The following is an 18114-nucleotide window of genomic DNA, read 5'->3' on the forward strand; positions in this document are numbered from 1 at the left end:
CTCACCTCGTGACTCTGTGGATGGATGAACTACGGAATCTCCTCTTAACGTCTTGTGGAAACGTCGGGCAGCACACGGTAATTTAAATTTTGTAAATGTAACAGTAATAATATTCTAAAATACATATATTTCTACATTTGTACATTTACGTTAAAAAACTACAAAATAGTGTTCGCAGTAATACTGGGTTCGGATTCTTACCCAGCCATTTATGGTTTGTGTTGCCCCAGAATAATGAAACAAAATAAAGTTCAGTTATTGAATATTATATTATCTTTTCCATAGTTTAAAAAAAATTATGCTTGAATGAAACATCAATTAAAATAAAAAATTATGCTCCAATTTTTGTAATAAATACGCAGTGTTATCTCAAAAAAAGTATTTCACGTATGCAAAAATAACCATAGCCGTGTGCTGTACAAAGTTACAATATCTTTCGTGTAGTATTACAAACAAAGAATCTTTCGTATAAGTACAGAAAATGATGTTCTGTGCCAAGCGCGGCTCCAGAAGGGGGGCGGTGGGGGCGATAGCCCCTCCCGAGACCAATTTTTATTGATTAGTGTATATTTATGTTTACTTAAATATTTAATTTCACATGTTAATCTTTTATCTCATCAAAAGTTGCATGGAGCTACTAAGGTTCTGTATTTGAAACCTGTAATTTGTAAATAACATTCCAAGGCCAATATTGATTTTGATTTTTTATTTCATTCAATAGACCATACAATGGTATAGAATGTGTCAAAAGAAAAATTACAAATAAACATAAATACAAACACATAAACAGGTACAAGAACAGTATTAAAAGCATTACAAAATTAAAATAATAAAAGATAACAGCTGCTCTTCCATGAATAAGCACCTATTATATATTATATATGAAAGAAATTAGATATAAAAGAAAAGTCATACATAAAAAAAAATTACGAAGCTACCTCCTGTTCATAATCATCTGACCACTTTCATTTTTTTTTGCAACTACGACCTTTCTTTGTGTGATAGCCCCTCCCGAAAAGTCATCCTGAAGCCGCCATTGTTCTGTGCAGGACGACAGTTCGTCGCGGGTAAATACGCGTGTCCCTCTCTGGCGGCAGCACCGTGAACTTGGTGTTTGCTCCCTCCCCTCCCCCGGGAGCCAGCCGCGCATCACGCCCTGCCCCGAGGGTGCTGGACTGGTGTCTACGTCCTCCCTCCTCCCTCCTGTGGTTCAAGGTCACCCGTGGGCGAGGCGCGAAGGTCCCCGGGAGAGAACGGGAAGCCTTCTTTTCACAGACGAGAGTGTCGAAACCCGAAGTTCGTGCTTTTTTCCCGTATCTTTTATGTAACCAGGGGCGCAACAACTAAATTTCCAAAAGGGGGGGGGGCAATATACCTTTTTATAAAGAATCATCGATCCCCCCTATTGAAGCGGGGGGTCCGGGGGGCTTCCCCCCCTGAAAATTTGTATTTCAAGGTGGAAAATGGTGCTATTGAAGCAGTTTTCTTATCTAAAAATTTATTACACAGCACTTTCTTTGCCCCCGTTTGCCCCCACATCATGGTTTCAGAGGGGGGGGGGGCAAAAAATACCCTTCCCCCCCTGTTGTTGCGCCCCTGTATGTACTATCCTAACCATATCAACCGTCCACAATGTTTTAAAGTATCTATAATGTAGCTAACCTAACCTAATTGACCATTAGTATCCTTTTATCAACACCGCCATATTTATTTACAATGGACAAAAAAAACCCCCCGAAGATGCACGATTGAACGTTTGGCTCTCTCGTCTGTGAAAAGAAGGCTTCCCGGGAGAGAACACAGCAGCCGCACCAACTGCATGAAGCGACCCCGCGCGGCCATCACTGACTGCAACTGGACTATCATCACAGCCATTGCGGTTTATCAACGAAGTCACGAAATTCACGTTAAGCCATTGCAGTGCTAAACCATCTCAATAACCTAATTGTGAAGACACATTTAAGAATAACATAAAACATTAGCTTAGGTTTTCTAGCGTGGACAGATTATTCCAGACATTAATAATGATGTCTAGCAAATTTCTTATCCTACTAGATCCAATCCCGAGGAGATATGTCCCACGATGTCTTCTTATTTATGTTGAGCCAATCTTCTGATCTTCTCGCGTAGACATATTCGGACTCTTGCGGCATTATTATCATAATTTCTATCCTCCCTAGATCCAAACCTTGGTGATGGTGTACTAGGAATTTGTAATTATGTTATAATTACGTCATCTATTTTGTATTTTTGAAGTTTCTTTTACCGTAGAGTAAAATAATAATTTTGTGGGTCATTGTAAGGGTTATTTTAATTTATTGTCAATTTATTTTACAGATGATAATGCATTTATTTTGTAGACTGCCTTAATATATCAGTGGCTAGACTATACCATTTCTTCGTATCTTATTCATTATTTTGCTTTCACTTGTCATCATTCCTTCTCGTGTTGATGTTCTTCTATCTCCCTCTTTATTTAAATAGCGTAGACAGCTTCTAGTAGCTATTGGAAGAAGGGCCTCATGGCCCTCACAAGGGTGGGGCTGGGTGGACCCCTGGTCCGGGCCCAGTATCGTTTATTTTGAAATGTTTAACTATTACAATTTTTGACATACCAGAAAATCATATCGAATATTTTTATAAATAAAGCTTAGTTTGGACTTATAAAATAGTAACCATAATGATACCTTGTATTTTCAGGTTAAATAACATTCAAAAAATAGTGTAGGTCAGGAATAACCGTGCAATTACAATGTAGCACGTGACTGTAACATTTGGGGGGGGGGGGGGTCCAGGACCCGCATGGGCGTAGATCCCGGGGGGGCCAGGGGGGCCCGGGCCCCCCTGGAATTAATGGGCCCCTCCTTGGGGGGGCCCACTTCGTGATTTTAAAGTTAATGGTGTACACAACACACACACACACACATATATATATATATATATAAGATTATTATTTACAACGACAGACACTTTGACATGCTTTACATTCCTACCTTCGAGTTCCGTAGTTATTTTCCCTTACCCCTTCTGCGAAAGCCATGGTATGGAGTTTTCCAGTGAGAACTTTGAAACCCTTAATTCCTAGAAACCGTTTATTTCAAAGGACGAAGCTAGGGTAGGGTTCCGTTAGCATTTTCTTCCCATTGTTACCCACACTACCTTGTCCTCTGAAACGATAGTATTATAGGTTACAGGTAGTCTGTTTTTAAAGTGGTTTTGCTCTCGTGTGCGCCAGTCTTCTGCTTTCTTGGCAAACATCAACATGGATAAGTTCGTGACGCGGAAGAAACGGAAAACAGAATCTGATTCTCACCTGGTAAGCTTGATTGTTTTATAAGTAGTGACTATTATTTAGGTAATATATTTTATTTAAGTGATTATGTAACGTTATTTTTTTCCAGTAAAAAAAACAACTTAATACTTTAACAGTAATTATAGCAAAATTTAGTTTATTTACGAACTGAAACTTATATACCATTTTCTGGAATTTTTTAGCTCATCTCCATTCTGTAAGGCTAGCTGCTCTGTACGTTACAAGTGAATATACAGGAAATAATTTTTTCCTCGTCAATATGGAATTTGAAATCACTCCCCTTTTATTATCAAACGATAATTTTCACAATTCATTGCCGATCATCACTTTATAACATTTGTTATTTGATGACTGCAACACTGCATGAGTAAACAGAAGTAAGAGTGAGAAAGACGTATTTAAACGTTACACATCCGTATTTAAGTTAATAAGGAAGCAAACGCGTCTCTTTAATAACTAATCAAGTGGCATATTTTAACTAAATAATTCACTGCCAAAATACTGATTATACTAAATATAAGCCGAGGAATGTATGTGGTTCCAATTAGCTGTAGGATAAATTTCATAGTTCTATCTCCGAGATTTTTCATTTGTGCCATTAAGTTATTTTTCTTTTTTACCTTGTTGATGCCTTTACTAAATAAAATAGTCTTTAAGGGTTTTAATATGATTCGATCGTTCATTTGATGTTGATCCGTTTATTAGCTTTGGCGCTTTGGGTTTTTAGGGCGCATCAAAAACTGTGAACAAAGAATTTCATGAACAGCATTCGAATGGCAGTAATTATGTGATGTGGCATAAAAAACCCGACAAAGTGCGAGTCGAACTCGCGCACGAAGGGTTCCGTACCATTATCTATAAAAACGGCAAAAAAAAAAAATCATGTCTGTTGTATGGGAGCCCCACTTAAATATTTATTTTATTCTGTTTTAGTATTTCTTGTTATAGCGGCAACAGAAATACATCATTTGTGAAATTTTATTCTGTTTTCACGTTTGTTGTATGGGAGCCCCCCTTAAATATTTGTTTTGTTTTAATTTAATCATTTATTTTTAAATTGAAATTAGAATAAACACTTTTGGAAAATGGAAATGTATGGGTGGGGTGTTATCAATTTGCATTATATTCACGTATATTATTTTTATAGATTTTTTCATGGATATTTTATGTATTTAGGTTAGCAAATTATTCAAACATGTTTGAGAGATCACTTCTTATAGTCATTAATTAATAATTACTAAAACTTATGTTGCTCTACTTTATTGTTAATATCACTTACGTAAACATAAAGTGTATAACATACGAGCATGTCAACCAGAGAAGACTTGTTTCAGTTGACCTCTAGCGCAAAATTCTTAAACCACAGAATTCACGGGCCCCCCCTGGAAATCCTACAGATTTGCGCCCATGAGGACCCGTAATCGAATGTGGGGGCCCTGAAGGGCACAAGAACCAGCCAAGGCCGCCTCGCGCTAGGCGAGCCGGACAGCCGATACCCGCTGTCATGGAGCCCGCCTCGTGTAACTCTGGCCGGCACACGAGGCCCAGCAGGAGGCCACGCGGACCTGTTCGCAGCTGTCGGGCGCCTGGTCCCGCCGCTCATGGCGGCTGGCCATCAGCATTGCATGCCCAGTCATCTTTATGATTACATCACACTGAGGCTGTTCCGTGGGGGGTTTGTATGTTTTACGTTTAGCTTTAACAGAGATAGAGCTGATTGAAAGCCCTCAATGTTAATATTGTCAACAAATTAATACAAAATACTTATAAACTGCATTCTTCGATCATTCGATAATGGTTTTGCATATTATAATTATTGTACATAAATATTCCTCCTGTCATATCTGGCACATGTAAAATACTGTTACGATAGTAGGAAAGTAAGTTCCGACAAGGATAGCCCAATTAATTAAAGACAGTTTTATTAATTAACTACTTAAATTATAACACTTAAAATGTCTGGCCACAATTTAATGTCTCTTTCATTTAGTCCACAGTTGACTCTCCCCACCGGAACTCGGATCGACAGTGGCTGGTCTCCTACCCCGCACTGCGGTCCCAACACACTGCCTCGCACCACTCACTCGTCCGTCGCACCAGTCTCCGCACACGAGGCCTGTCCCTTGTCGTCCGGCCATCGCTCACCGAGGGTTCGCTCTCTTTCCTCACTTCACTGCCTCGCCGATTTTTATAACGCTCAGGCCCCTTATGGAATGGTCTCGCATCCCCTTTGAAATGTCGCGCAATCAGGGGTCGACGACACGGGAAGCTCCCAGAGCAATGGCGTCCTAGTTACGCCACTCCGTGCGGCAGAATCCTCCAGAAGGACGATGAGAAGGGAGTATCGAGGTGCCGCCGCTAGTTCGACAAGGAACGTGTCGCGCTAAGGGTCAGCTGACCGGTAGCAGGCCCCTCCTCCAATGTGCTCGTAACAATACATCTAGAGGAAACCTTCTTTGCTTTGGCTTGCAAACGTCGAAATGGAAAATTTCTAGTAACCGTTCGTTTAAAAACTCACTGCAAACGTTTCTGCCATAGCGTATGATTGGTGTGTGCGCAATTTAGAAGTGTCAAGAAGGAAAGTTATGGCAGTCTGTGCAGTGTCGTAGACAGGTGGGTGCAGAACAAGAGAGCTGGGGATCGAGCCAAGGGAATCTGCCCTCCAGGTGTGCCGTTAGTCTTAGTGGTGCTGAGTCAATCCACGACGCCCCCCAGGTGTGTTGGCGAGCGCGGCTGGCGCCGTGCGATCGCCGATAGCCATCACGAGCCGTTACCATTGGGTCAGGGGGAGGGGGGAGGGTCCGTCGAACCGATTAAAACATGGCCACTTTCTCTTTGTTGTGCAAGCGGTCTTCCGGCGTCCATCATCTGCGAGAGGCGCAAAGGAAAAAAAAAACGGTTCCTCGCATTTGAGGTTCCGTCTCACTGCCGCTCTGGCCACTTTGCCGAGCAGGCGGTCCCGTCAGCTTGGCCGAGCAGCGAAGCAAGACGAAGGAGCTCCCAAACGTTTTTGGATACTTGGACCACGGCTGCAGCCAATCAGGAAACATTCACCTGCACTGTATTTTTGTTGTTGTTGTAAATGGAACAGAGATTTGTAAATTTAAACATTAGTGTGAAAACAACAACAAAATAATGTTCACAGTAATACTGGGTTCGGATTCTTACCCAAGGATTTATGCGTTGTGTTGTCCCAGTACCTACAATAAACAAAGTTACCTGAATAGCGTTCCGTTATAACTGCGCACATTAATATGTACAATAAAACAAAATCGATATTTCGATTATCTTTTCCGTGTTTTAAAAATAATCGTGCTTGAATGAAACATAAATTAAAAATTTTAAAAAAAATTGTGATCCAAATTTCATAAGAAATACTCAGTATTATCTCGAAAAACGCATTTAATTATTGAAAAAATAACCATTTATTGTTGTATTACAAACTAGTTCTTGGCAACTGTTTTCCCGGGGAATATTTTGTAAAGAACATAATTTTTTTTTCTGAGCAGCCGGCAAAAATATTAAATTCCAAGGTGCTCAGCAGGAGACTGCTACCCTAAAGATGGCGACCTTAATGTCGACCGAAACGTCGGTGAACCCTTCGCCTGAGACGCGGCTGGAACGTACAAACCAAAACAACCTCAAGACAATGGCCGAGTAGGTCTACTGTGTTCATATGTAGATTACGAGCCGTTCTGGTGACCAATTGCATTTACACGACTCATTTGAGATTCGGCTTCCAAAGCGAAACCCTTCATTTATCAAGCTATGAACAAAGTATAGTAAAAAAAAGGGGGGGACGTAGCGCAAGTGGTAAGCCACGCATTTCTGAGGTCTCGGGATCGTGTACAGGTTTTCCATGTTCTTTTTTTTTTCTTCCTGAAACACTGGAATGCAGTGGTTTTACTCCATGGCTGATTCCTTTCCCTATAACCTGACTGACTGTATTTCCGGCTCTTATGACCTCGATTACAATTTAAAAAAAAAAGTATTTTACTCTTTCTGCTTAATATAGGCTCTTCTAGCATGTTTGTCTGGATTCTAATCTGTTATTGTAAAATAAGTATTTAATGGATGTACATGTGCGGCGTCTTAAAATTGTTCAGGAAAGTAAAACTTTTAGCGTAGCCGAACTGAAATTGGATGTCCGCAACACAAACTGAGCCTCCTGTGGAATGTCGCGCTACGGCCACGCAGAAGTGAACAGCAGTCCTGAGCCCCACTTCCGTCCCCCATCCCCCCCCCCTCCCGCACACGCGGTGTTTTAGTCTCGTGGTCGCACAAAGTCACAGGAAAACCATTATTTTCCTGTGAGGGTATATTAAAAACATTGCGTACGCTGAAAAGATAACGAACATCCAGCACTATATTAAAATGAGATTTGCTGCAAAAATTGCAACTGTAACTGTGGACACGAATAAAACAAAAATTGTCACGAAATGGAATATCGCATGGACATCACAAAAAAAATATATATATAAATTGTGCCTATGGCTAAGTATACTAAGCTAGGTCTAAAACTTTAAACTTTCCTGTACTATTTAAGACGCCACACGTGTATGTCTATTAAATATTCATTTCAAAATGACTGTTTAAGAGTCCTGGCAATCATATCGATGATCCTGTATTTTGTGACGGTTCGCTTAAGAGGCCACTCCAGTGTTTCAAGGGCACTACGCAACCCGCGTTAACCTCATAAGATTCAATGATATTTTCATTTTGCTTATAACTAATTAACTAATATAGATTTCGAAATGATGCTTGCTTGATATGTAAGACTACGATGCTCTTATCAAAGCCTCTTTCTTCAAAAACGTGCATAAATTATGGTTTTATTCTAATCTTTACTAATATGCATAAGAGTATTGTCTAAGTTTGAACCATAATTTATGCACGTTTTTGAAGAAAGGGGCTTTGATAAGAGCATCGTTGTCTTACATATCAAGCAAGCATCATTTCGAAATCTATATTAGTTAATAAGTTATAAGCAAAATGAAAATAGCATTGAATCTTATGAGGTTAACGCGGGTTGCGTAGTGCCCATGAAACACTGGAGTGGCCTCTTAAGTTTTGTAATGGAATTTAAGACGTTGTCTGTAGTCTCGAGAGATCTCTGTGTTCGTGGCTTTCAGGTGTCTGTACAACGAGCATAGTCCGTGATTCCGGGTTATTGCGACAAACGTTGTCGGTTGCACGAAACAGTTTTCGTCCCGGACACGCCTGGTGACGAAGCTAGGCGTGGTTATCTAACAGTTCCTCACGCCTGGCGGGCAGGCATTAGGCGTGCAACGCTCGCCGGCTGCCTGACGTTCCGGTCGCTAGCCGTCTCCCCGTCCAGGCTGGGTCGCACTCATCATGCTCTTGCCATTGCTCTCTTCTGCATATTATGTTTGGTTTCAAACTTTCTTATCAAGCTGTAAAAAGTCCCACGAGTTTTTATAGTCATACTAACTAATGCCCGGCATGCGATGCAATGCCTTAGTCAATTTTTTTTTTTGTAATTTGTTTGAAGTAGGTACACATATACGAAGTATATTTCTATCCATCTCTAATTCTCTATCTCTCTATATATCTCTATATATCACCATATCTGTATCACTATATATCTCTATATATCACCATATCTGTATCACTATATATCTCCCCTCTATATACCTATATCTATATACTTCTCTACATATTTTACTCTAAAGAAATGAAAATATTAATAAATCTATGTTTTGCCTATCTATATTTTATATATCTGTTTACCTGTCACAGGTGTGACATGTGTATAAAACACGCGGTTATTCGAATGCAACGTTGTGTCAAAATTTCAAACCAATGGGTGAAGAACTTACTGAGATTTAAGCTTTTGAGCGAACGAACATTTACATTTTTATTTATATCAATCTGTAAAAAGTCCCACGAGTTTTTATAGTTATACTAGCTAATACCCGGCATGCAATGCAATACCCGTCATTTTTTTTGTAATTTGTTTGGAGTAGGTACACATATAGGTACAAAGTATCTTTTTATCTATCTCTCTATCTCTCTCTATGTATATATGTCTGTATCTCTATCACTCTGCATCAATATATATCTTCCCACTATATACCTATATCTATATACTTCTATATATCTATGTTTTTGCCTATATATATTTTATCTATTATTTTACCTGTCACAGGTGTGACATAGGTATATAAAACACTCGCGTATTCGAATGCAACGGTGTGTCAAAATTTCAAAGCAATTGGTGAATCACTTTCGGAGATTTAAGCTTTTGGCCGAACGAACCTTTTTCATTTTTATTTAGATAGTCAAAATGATTTGTAATGTGACATTTTTTTGTTCCTACATATTTTATAGTCGGGGCAAAAAATTCTCCTGAACAGAACCGTCACCCTGGTGATAGGGTGTTGTGAATAAGAAATATAATTAAATAAAACATATAAATAAAAAGATAAATAAAAAAGTAATCTCTTTATTGTTAATCATGTGAAACATAATAATTTTTATTTTCATTGTAGTGCATGATTAGATCGGTAATTAGCTTGGTTTGTAGCATTTCGGTATCTTCTACCTAAATTGATTCGTCTAATAGGAGGCATATCTATATTATAGATTATATTGTCACATGTAATAATTAGCGATCATAGGTAAATAAACACTGCACAAAACACTATATATGTAAGAATTTGTTTCGTGTATAAGTTGACAAAAGCAAACTCATTAGGGTAGGTAACCTAAAATCCAAGAAAAAAAACACTGACATTGACAGTTTGTTGTTGTTTCAACTTTTTTTTAAATTTGATATGACTTGGAGTCAAATCCTTCAAACCGTATTTAAAATAGGGAAATGAAATAATAAAAACTTAAACATATGAAATACTTTTGGTAACGCTGGTTTTGTTTGACTGATGTAATGACTTGAAAACTGATGCATTTTAAAGTAAAACAAATGAAATAATATCGCGAAGCCGACCAAATTGAACTATTCGATTTCGGTTTATTTATTTTTTTGTTTATCTGTGCTCCAACGCACACTGTTTTGATAGATATGATTGAACTTTGTACAGAGGTAATAAAGTGCAAATTGACTCTTTGACGTTAGGAACATACCTACATTGTTTAAAAAACAATGAAAGCTCGTTTTAGTTAGAAAACGTTTGTATGGGAAAAAGAAAAGGGCTGGTTTTAGGGGTTTTCCGGCAATTATTCGAATTTTTCTCGCCGTAAAAACCATCTTTGAACTTCAACGAACATTTAAAAAGAGTTCCAAGATTACGCATATTATAAATATCTGGTAATAAAATTTATCCAACAAGTGCAAGAGAGCTATTAGAATAAATTTACTGGAAAATATAATATGCATATAACAGTTATGACAAAGAAATTTAAATAACTAACTTGGCGTGGGAGGGAAGACCTTAAACCCTCAGAATATATTTGTTTTATGAGCACTGGTACTATGTTAGCGCATGAGATGTCAAAATCTGGTGATGTAAACAGTAACACGTTTTTTTTGTTTAGAATTCGTACTTCAGCAGAACGCGTTTTTTTTTTCCTTCTTTCAAATTAATTGAATGTAAAGTAAATGAGTTAGTACTCTAGGTTCCACGGGGGAAAAAAATCACGGTGTTTAAAAATTGTTCAAGATATCCGAGTGACGTCCCTGTTTACGAAAAACATTTTATAATACGCCGAGGTCGAACGAGTAATTCCGTTTTCTGGATTTCGTTTTCAAACAGTTTTTTTTTGAAGAGCTGAGACTGCTAAAACGCGCGTTTGCATAATAAAGTCAGGCAATGAAACATCCGGTACAGATTTTTTAAAATCACTCGAGGTACCTGCCTTACACCTTCATCTTCATTTCTCCGTCGTATACTGTTATGGTTACCGCTCCTGTGTACGACGGGAAGACTACGGGCCAGTTCAGAGGAGACCCCGCGCTAGCAGCACCAGCGAGCCTCACCAACACGGTGAGGGGCGGTGACGGTAGCCTACAACTCACGTAGTTTCGGTTCCCTACCACGTTCGTGCAACTTCGGATTTCTCTCAAAAATTGAAATTAAAAAAAAAATCGAAGGGTTAGGTTAGGTTAGGTCAGTCACAACATGCTTGAACTTCTGATTTAGCGGCTGAAGTGGCGTAAATATCAAAACGCAAAACCTCGGAAATCTTCGGAAATTCTTGCAGAGAACCGAAACTACGTGAGTTGTAGGCTTCCCGGGCGGTGAGAGGACGATATACGACCGGCGACTGTGGGGAATGTACGGGTGGTGGTGAAGGGAAGCCTTTTCACAGACGAGAGAGCCAAACCGATCGTGCATCTTCGGTTTTTTTTTTTGGTTCATTGTAAATAAACATGGCAGTGTTGATAAAAAGATACTAATGGTCAATTAGGTTAGGTTATCTACATTATAAATACTTTAAAACATTGTGGACGGTTGATTTGGTTAGGATAGCTACATTAAAGATACGGAAGGCGAGCATGAACTTGGGGGAACTTCGGGCGTGGCTCTCTCGTCTGTGAAATGGAGGCTTCCCGGTGGTCATGGTAACTGATGGGGACCGGTTCGTACCGGCGGCAGAGCGAGTGAACCTCGCGGCTCGTGGGCGCGGGTTCGTTACCCCGGGGGGGGGGGGGGGAGCCGGGTAGCTGTGCGCCGCGCCGATTGCTATCCCAGGGGCGGGCACGGTCCTCGCGCGACGGCTAACGGGCGCCACGAGCCACGACTGCGACACTTGCCTTCCTGGTCGGCCCTCCTCCCCCCTCGCCACCCTCGTCTCCTCGACGCGCTGTCTGCTGGGAGCTGGGGCGGCATCACTCGCCCTCCTCCCTCCTCGAGGACCACCGTGCAGATGGGAGGGCAAGCATCGTCGCCACGCGCAATACGAGTGAATCTCCACAGATGGTTATGAACATGTATAAGATTGCCAGTTAGCAAGTATGCGAGTGAGCAAGTATGAAAGTGCGCGATATACAGTAATAAACACATGGCATCTAGAGACCTACTCCTGAGCCCCCCCCCCCCTCCCCCCCTTCGCTCTCTCCGTCATCGAGAACCCCACTTCCGAGCCATCCCACAATCTCCGTCGTCAATTGCTCCACACACACCAGCCCTTCTCCCCCCTTGCTGCCATTGAACGCCCCACTCGTGTGCTCCATATACCCCTACCCGTCCTTGAGAGCCCTACTCACGTGACCCTCCCACTCTCCGTCATTGACCGCCCCACTCACAAGCCCTCTACCATTCTGTGCCATTGAACGTCTCACTCCTGAGCCCTATACGCCTTTCCGCTATCAAGCACCCTATTCGCCTTCATTTAGCGCTCCTTTCACTAGCCTCCTACCCCTCTCCGTCGTTGAGCGTCCCACTAATGAGCCCCCATCCCTCTGTGTCATTGATCATCCTACTACTGAGCCCTATACTCATTTCCGTCATCGAGTGCCCCCACTCCCTAGCCTCCTACCCGTCCCCGGTGTTTAGCGCACCACTCACGAGCCCCCCTACCATTCTCCGTCATAGTGCGCCTCTACATTTATCCATAATAGAGCGCCCCACTCCTTGGCCCGTACCCTTGTAGGTAATAGAGCGTCTCATTGGTTCCCTAGCCCTCTCCGTAATGGAGCGTCCCACTTATAGCCTGTACCCTTCTCCACTATTGAACGCCCCACTATGAGCACTCTACCCCACTACGTAATAGAGCGCCCCACTCATGGCCACCCTACCCCTCTCTTTAATATAACGCCCCACTCATAGTCCCTACCTTCTCCGTAATAGAGCGCCTCACTCATTAGCCCGCTACCCTTTTTCGTAATAGAGCGCCTTAACTCATGAGCATCCTACCCCTCTTCGGAATAGAATGCTCCACTCTTGAGCCCTTAACCCTCTCTGTCCTCGAGTGCCCCGATCTCGAGGGCTCTGAATTCCCTTCCTTTCACCATCATCGAGCGCGCCACTCCTTGATTGTAGCACTATCCGTTGCTCTCTGAGCGTTTCCTTCCGTTAACACTCGGATGACGTCGACGCTTTGACTTACCCTATCGGCTGCACACAAGTGTTTCGGGGAAGCCTTCTTTTCACAGACGAGAGAGCCAAAACCCGAAGTTCATGCTTTTTTTCCGTATCTTTAATGTAGCCATCCTAACCAAATCAACCGTCTACAATGTTTTAAAGTATTTATAATGTAGCTAACCTAACCTAATAGACCGTTAGTATAATTTTATCAACACCGCCATATTTATTTACAATGAACAAAAAAAAACCGAAGATGCACGATCGGGCGTTTGGCTCTCTCGTCTGTGAAAAGAAGGCTTCCCAGTGTTTCGTTGGGGGGAAACAAACAGACAAGTGGCTGATACAGAGCTGCAGCGAGGGGAAGCGTACAACTCACGTAGTTTCGGTTCCCTGCAAGAATTTCCGAAGATTTCCGAAGTTTTGGTACTAACGCCACTTCCGCTAAATCAGAAGTTTCCAATGAAAACAAGCATGTTGTGACTGACTTAACCTAACCTAACCCTTCGATTTTTTTTTTTAATTTCAATTTTTGAGAGAAATCCGAAGTTTGCACGAACGTGGTAGGGAACCGAAACTACGTGAGTTGTAGGCTTCTAGCGCGGCGGGCGAGGCCAGACCGCGCGACAGTCGACAGTCGACAGTCGCCTCGGCCGGAAGGAGCGCACGGGCCGGTCACTGACTCTGGCCCCCCAGTCTGTCCGCGCGCCGCGTCTGCAACACACCGGGGGCAGGTGGGTTCCGCCGTCTTCACCAGTTCACGTGCCACGGAGTCATGGCAGTAGAAGTTAATAATTATTGAAACAACACACTAAGTTTCCAAACAGTTAACTCTATTATTTTTTTGTGGGTGCGCCACTGCGTGTAGTTGGTTGGTGGTTGGAATCCAACCCCCCTGTCGTGACACGTGTTGACTTGCGAGTCTGTTCGGCGAGTGGTTCGAAGCCCAGTGCGGTCTTGTGTGTCACCGAGCGATTTTTAAAACCCTGTAGGTGTGTGTCTTGCGCGCTATTTACGTCAATCATCTCATGAATAAATCTAGGTCGATATTATTATATAGCATTGAATACTTGCACAATTCGTGTTTTTTTTTTTTTTTTTTTTTTTTTTGTGAGTTAATTGGTTGGTGCCAGTAATCGATGGGCTGCTGCTTATAATTGGGTCATTTGAAATTTTATAATTTTGTTATTTGTTTCTTGGCCTTGAGAGTTTATCAGAACTGCCCATAATCAGTGAAAACGTATTGAAAATGTATAATGGTATACATTCTAGTCTCTCTCAAAAGTTTAACGCGAATTTTTAGTGTTTATTTATGTTTTAACGCAAGTCCTGTAGTTTGGTTGTCCTAGTATGGTCGTAGCAAAATTATTATTTTACAATGCATATATATTTTTTTAAAGTTCAACTGAATAAGGTTTTTTTATTAATAAAATCATAGCTCTCTGTATACGGCATTGTGTAGGATATTTCGTGAATGGAACGGAAATGTGCAACCACGGTGCTGCTATCTGTGGCGGATGTCGCAAACCAAAGTTCACAAAGCCAAAGGCAAACTTTATAGTATTAACTGTTTAATGAATTTAAACAAAATGGGCAGTAATCTTAACGAAATTCATTTTCTAAAACCATGTCCAAAGCCGGGGTTTTGTATTTTTTTTTTTAAATCTTTTTCGCTTTTATCGGAGCCGTATCATATAGTTCTAACATTTCGCTCTACAAATCGAATAATTCGATAGTCAACGTAGCTGCTCTGGGGGCTTATTCTAGCGACGGGCGCAGAAGCTACGTGTGATTCGCGCCAAGAAAAGTTGAAGGAAAAAAAATCGTTTTTTTTATTACTCTCGGCATGATTTTAAAGAATTCTACGTTAAATTTAGTGTCCGAGTTTCGTATTACAAGTGTATTTTGTAACACCAGGACTCGTGAATTTGCTCGTTATAGAGGTTAGATGTTGCATATCTGAAAGGATATATATTTTTGCAGTCATTGTTATATTTGTGCAGTTCGTTACGTGACGTGTCGGGCCGTCTTACGGGCCGTCTTACGTAAATGGCGTGTCCCCCCCCCCCCCCCCCAGGCCCGTGGAGCTGGCGAACAGCGCGACTTCCTGTCGTCGAAAGAAAGGCGCAGGAACTGTCGCCACGTGCCGCTGCTCTGCTGTCGTGTTCGCCAGGTCGCGTCCCGCCTTTCCCTCGCTCCCTCCACGCTGACAGCGTCGGCCACTTCCGTGCCACCTGCGTTATCGGGAAGCCAGCCTGAGATGTACATCGAGTTCTGTCCCTGCCCGAACACGCCCGAATATTCACCTTCGGCCAACCTCGGGTTTATTTATATATACATATATTTATATTTCTCTGTTTATTTTAATGTAGCTATACTAACCTAACCAACCGTCCATAGTGTTTTAATGTAGCTAACCTAACCGACCACTTTTAATATTTGAATTCATTTTTCCTGCGCAAAAATAAAACAAATCCCGAGGTTTGGCCGAAGGTGAATATTCGGGCGTGTTCGGGCAGGGACAGAGCTTGATGGACATCTTAGACTTCTCCTGCGTTATCAGGAACATACGGTCCCCCCCCCCCCCCCCCACTCCCCGGTGCGACAACCAAAAATTAATTATTGTTATCGAATGTTACTTGCAGGATTTTTTTAATAGACATGTTTTTTTCCCCCTTAAAATCTCGCACATACATTTAGCATACAAAACCTTTAAAACTCAATAATAATAATACTAATAATAATAATAACAACAATAACAACAACAGAACTGCCAATGCACCAGTTTAATCATCATTCGAAAGCAGAATTGTGACAAGCGTCTCCGCGTACCACGAGTGCTGCGTGCTACGTATCGGGGCTGGGCTGCGCCCGACATGTTCCATTCTTGTTTTTTGATGTGTGAACATCTGATCTCTGGGTGTGCGGCATTTGATGGTAGTAGTTTCCTGAAAATGGGACGCAAGTCGTTCAGCGGCGGACCCACGTGTAGCATCCACATACCCGTATATAGTCGCTTCCGTAAACATTAGTGAACATACCGAACTTAATGGTGTGCCAGATCGAACCTTATGATAGTGTTACTACTCCGAAATATATTTGGTAAACTAAAATAGCCATAGTAAAAAGTATTCTCAAGTTTTAAAATACTTTAGTAAACTAGCACTAGAATGATTATGATACATAGTCTCCTTGCAATATGTCAATGGGCTCGGTAGCACAGCGATAGAGCGCCTGATTTTTAACCTTAAGGGACGTGGTTCGTTTTCGTCGCTGAAATTTATTTTATTTTTAATAAAATTATAATATAATAATGTTGAATGTGCTCACAAATGTATAGGTTTGTTTGTAGTAAAAATTCACAGACTAATTTCAGTCGTTTAATAAAAAAAAATACAAATATGTGTTTTAAAATGTTTCAGGTTAATTAACTGATTAACTTATAGTGAATTTTAACAAACGGACGTTATTTTAATAAAATTCATTGTCAAAAATAAGGTCTATAGCCGTTTTTTTTATCAGAGCAGTTATAATAGTTTAAAATTTCCATTAGTTTCGTGCTGTTATTGCGGGTGATGGTAAGAAACGTTGACGATTCAGGTAGCGAATTCTGGCGGCGGGTGCAGAAAATATGTGTGCGTTGTGATTCGCATCCAAAAGTTTTGGTATTTGAAAAGCGAATATTTTATTTATCACGCTTGTCATTATTTTAAAGAACAACTTTAAATTTCAGGTCCGAGTTTTCGTATTATAAGTTTATTTGCAACATGCTCGTAACGAAAACACACGAAAAAGTTTTTTAGCTCACTGGCGATTACTGATTGTGTGATTTGTTGTAAATAGTATGAAATAAACTGTAATGATATCCCATTGAAACTGGAAAACTCTGTAATGAACATTTTGTATTTAACAAAAGTAAAATATCTTAGGGCTCCGCCTACCCGGGCACACATACGGTGCGCAGAGCTTCAGAAAAACAACGCCATTTCAAAACTATTCAAGATATCATAAAGGGGTCTGCTTACGAAAAGCATTTAAGAGTTCGCTGAGGGCCGAAAAGTATTTTTGATTTTGAATGAATTTTTTAAATTGTTATTTTTAGATGAGTTATAATGGCTAAAATGCATGTTTTCAGAGTTATTTTTAGACGTAAAACAACCGGTACAGATTCTTGAAAGAACTTAAGGGACTTGCATGAAACTTTTATCTTCATTTCTCCGCAAAATAATGTTACGGTCACCGCTCAAATTTCACAGTTATCCTGTGACGACGAGAAGACAGCGCGCCAGTCCAGAGGTGACACCGCGCTAGAAGCACCAGCGAGCGTCGCGGTTATCATCCCGCCTCACAGACAGTGGCGTAGCCAGGATTTGTGTATGGGGGGTGTTAAGAAGCATGCCACCCCCCCCCCGTATTAAAGCGGGGGGTCGGGGGGGTCTTCCCCTCGGGAAAATTTGGATTTTAAGGTGTATAATAGTGCTATTTTGGCAGTTTTCGGTACTTAAATTTAAATATTGTAATGGTAAAAATTTTATTAATTTTAATATGAAATTTGTTTTAGTGATGAATAAGAAATTAATTAAAGATTTGGTGCTAAAGGGGGGGGGGGGGCGTTTTAACCCCTAACCCCCCCCCCCTCCCTGGCTACGCCCCTGCTCACAGACACACATACACCCCTGGCGAGGCGGGGCCCTGGACGGTGGTTCCACCTGGAGCCGCCACTGAGCGTCGTGTGTCGTGTGTCGTGTGTCGTGTGTCGTGTGTCGTGTAGCTGCCAGCGGGACGGCGCGTGTCGGA

The 18114-nt window shown here is 41.3% G+C and overlaps 1 protein-coding gene across 4 annotated transcripts in view; it reads left to right on the forward strand.

Moving 5' to 3' along the window:
* Window positions 1–18114, forward strand: part of LOC134534990 (nostrin) — a 172245-nt gene that overhangs the window by 107541 nt on the left and 46590 nt on the right. The window contains exon 1 of one of the 4 annotated variants that reach the window (XM_063373785.1): window positions 13950–14051. The exons of 2 other annotated variants lie outside the window; for them this stretch is intronic. The gene's annotated coding sequence lies outside the window, so the exon portion shown is untranslated. Of the gene's footprint in view, window positions 1–13949; window positions 14052–18114 lie in introns of those variants that run through there. One more of the 4 variants, XM_063373783.1, reaches the window with a different exon arrangement.

This window comes from Bacillus rossius, chromosome 8 (genome assembly GCF_032445375.1).
Source record: "Bacillus rossius redtenbacheri isolate Brsri chromosome 8, Brsri_v3, whole genome shotgun sequence".
In the NCBI taxonomy this organism is placed as follows: Eukaryota; Metazoa; Arthropoda; class Insecta; order Phasmatodea; family Bacillidae; genus Bacillus; species Bacillus rossius.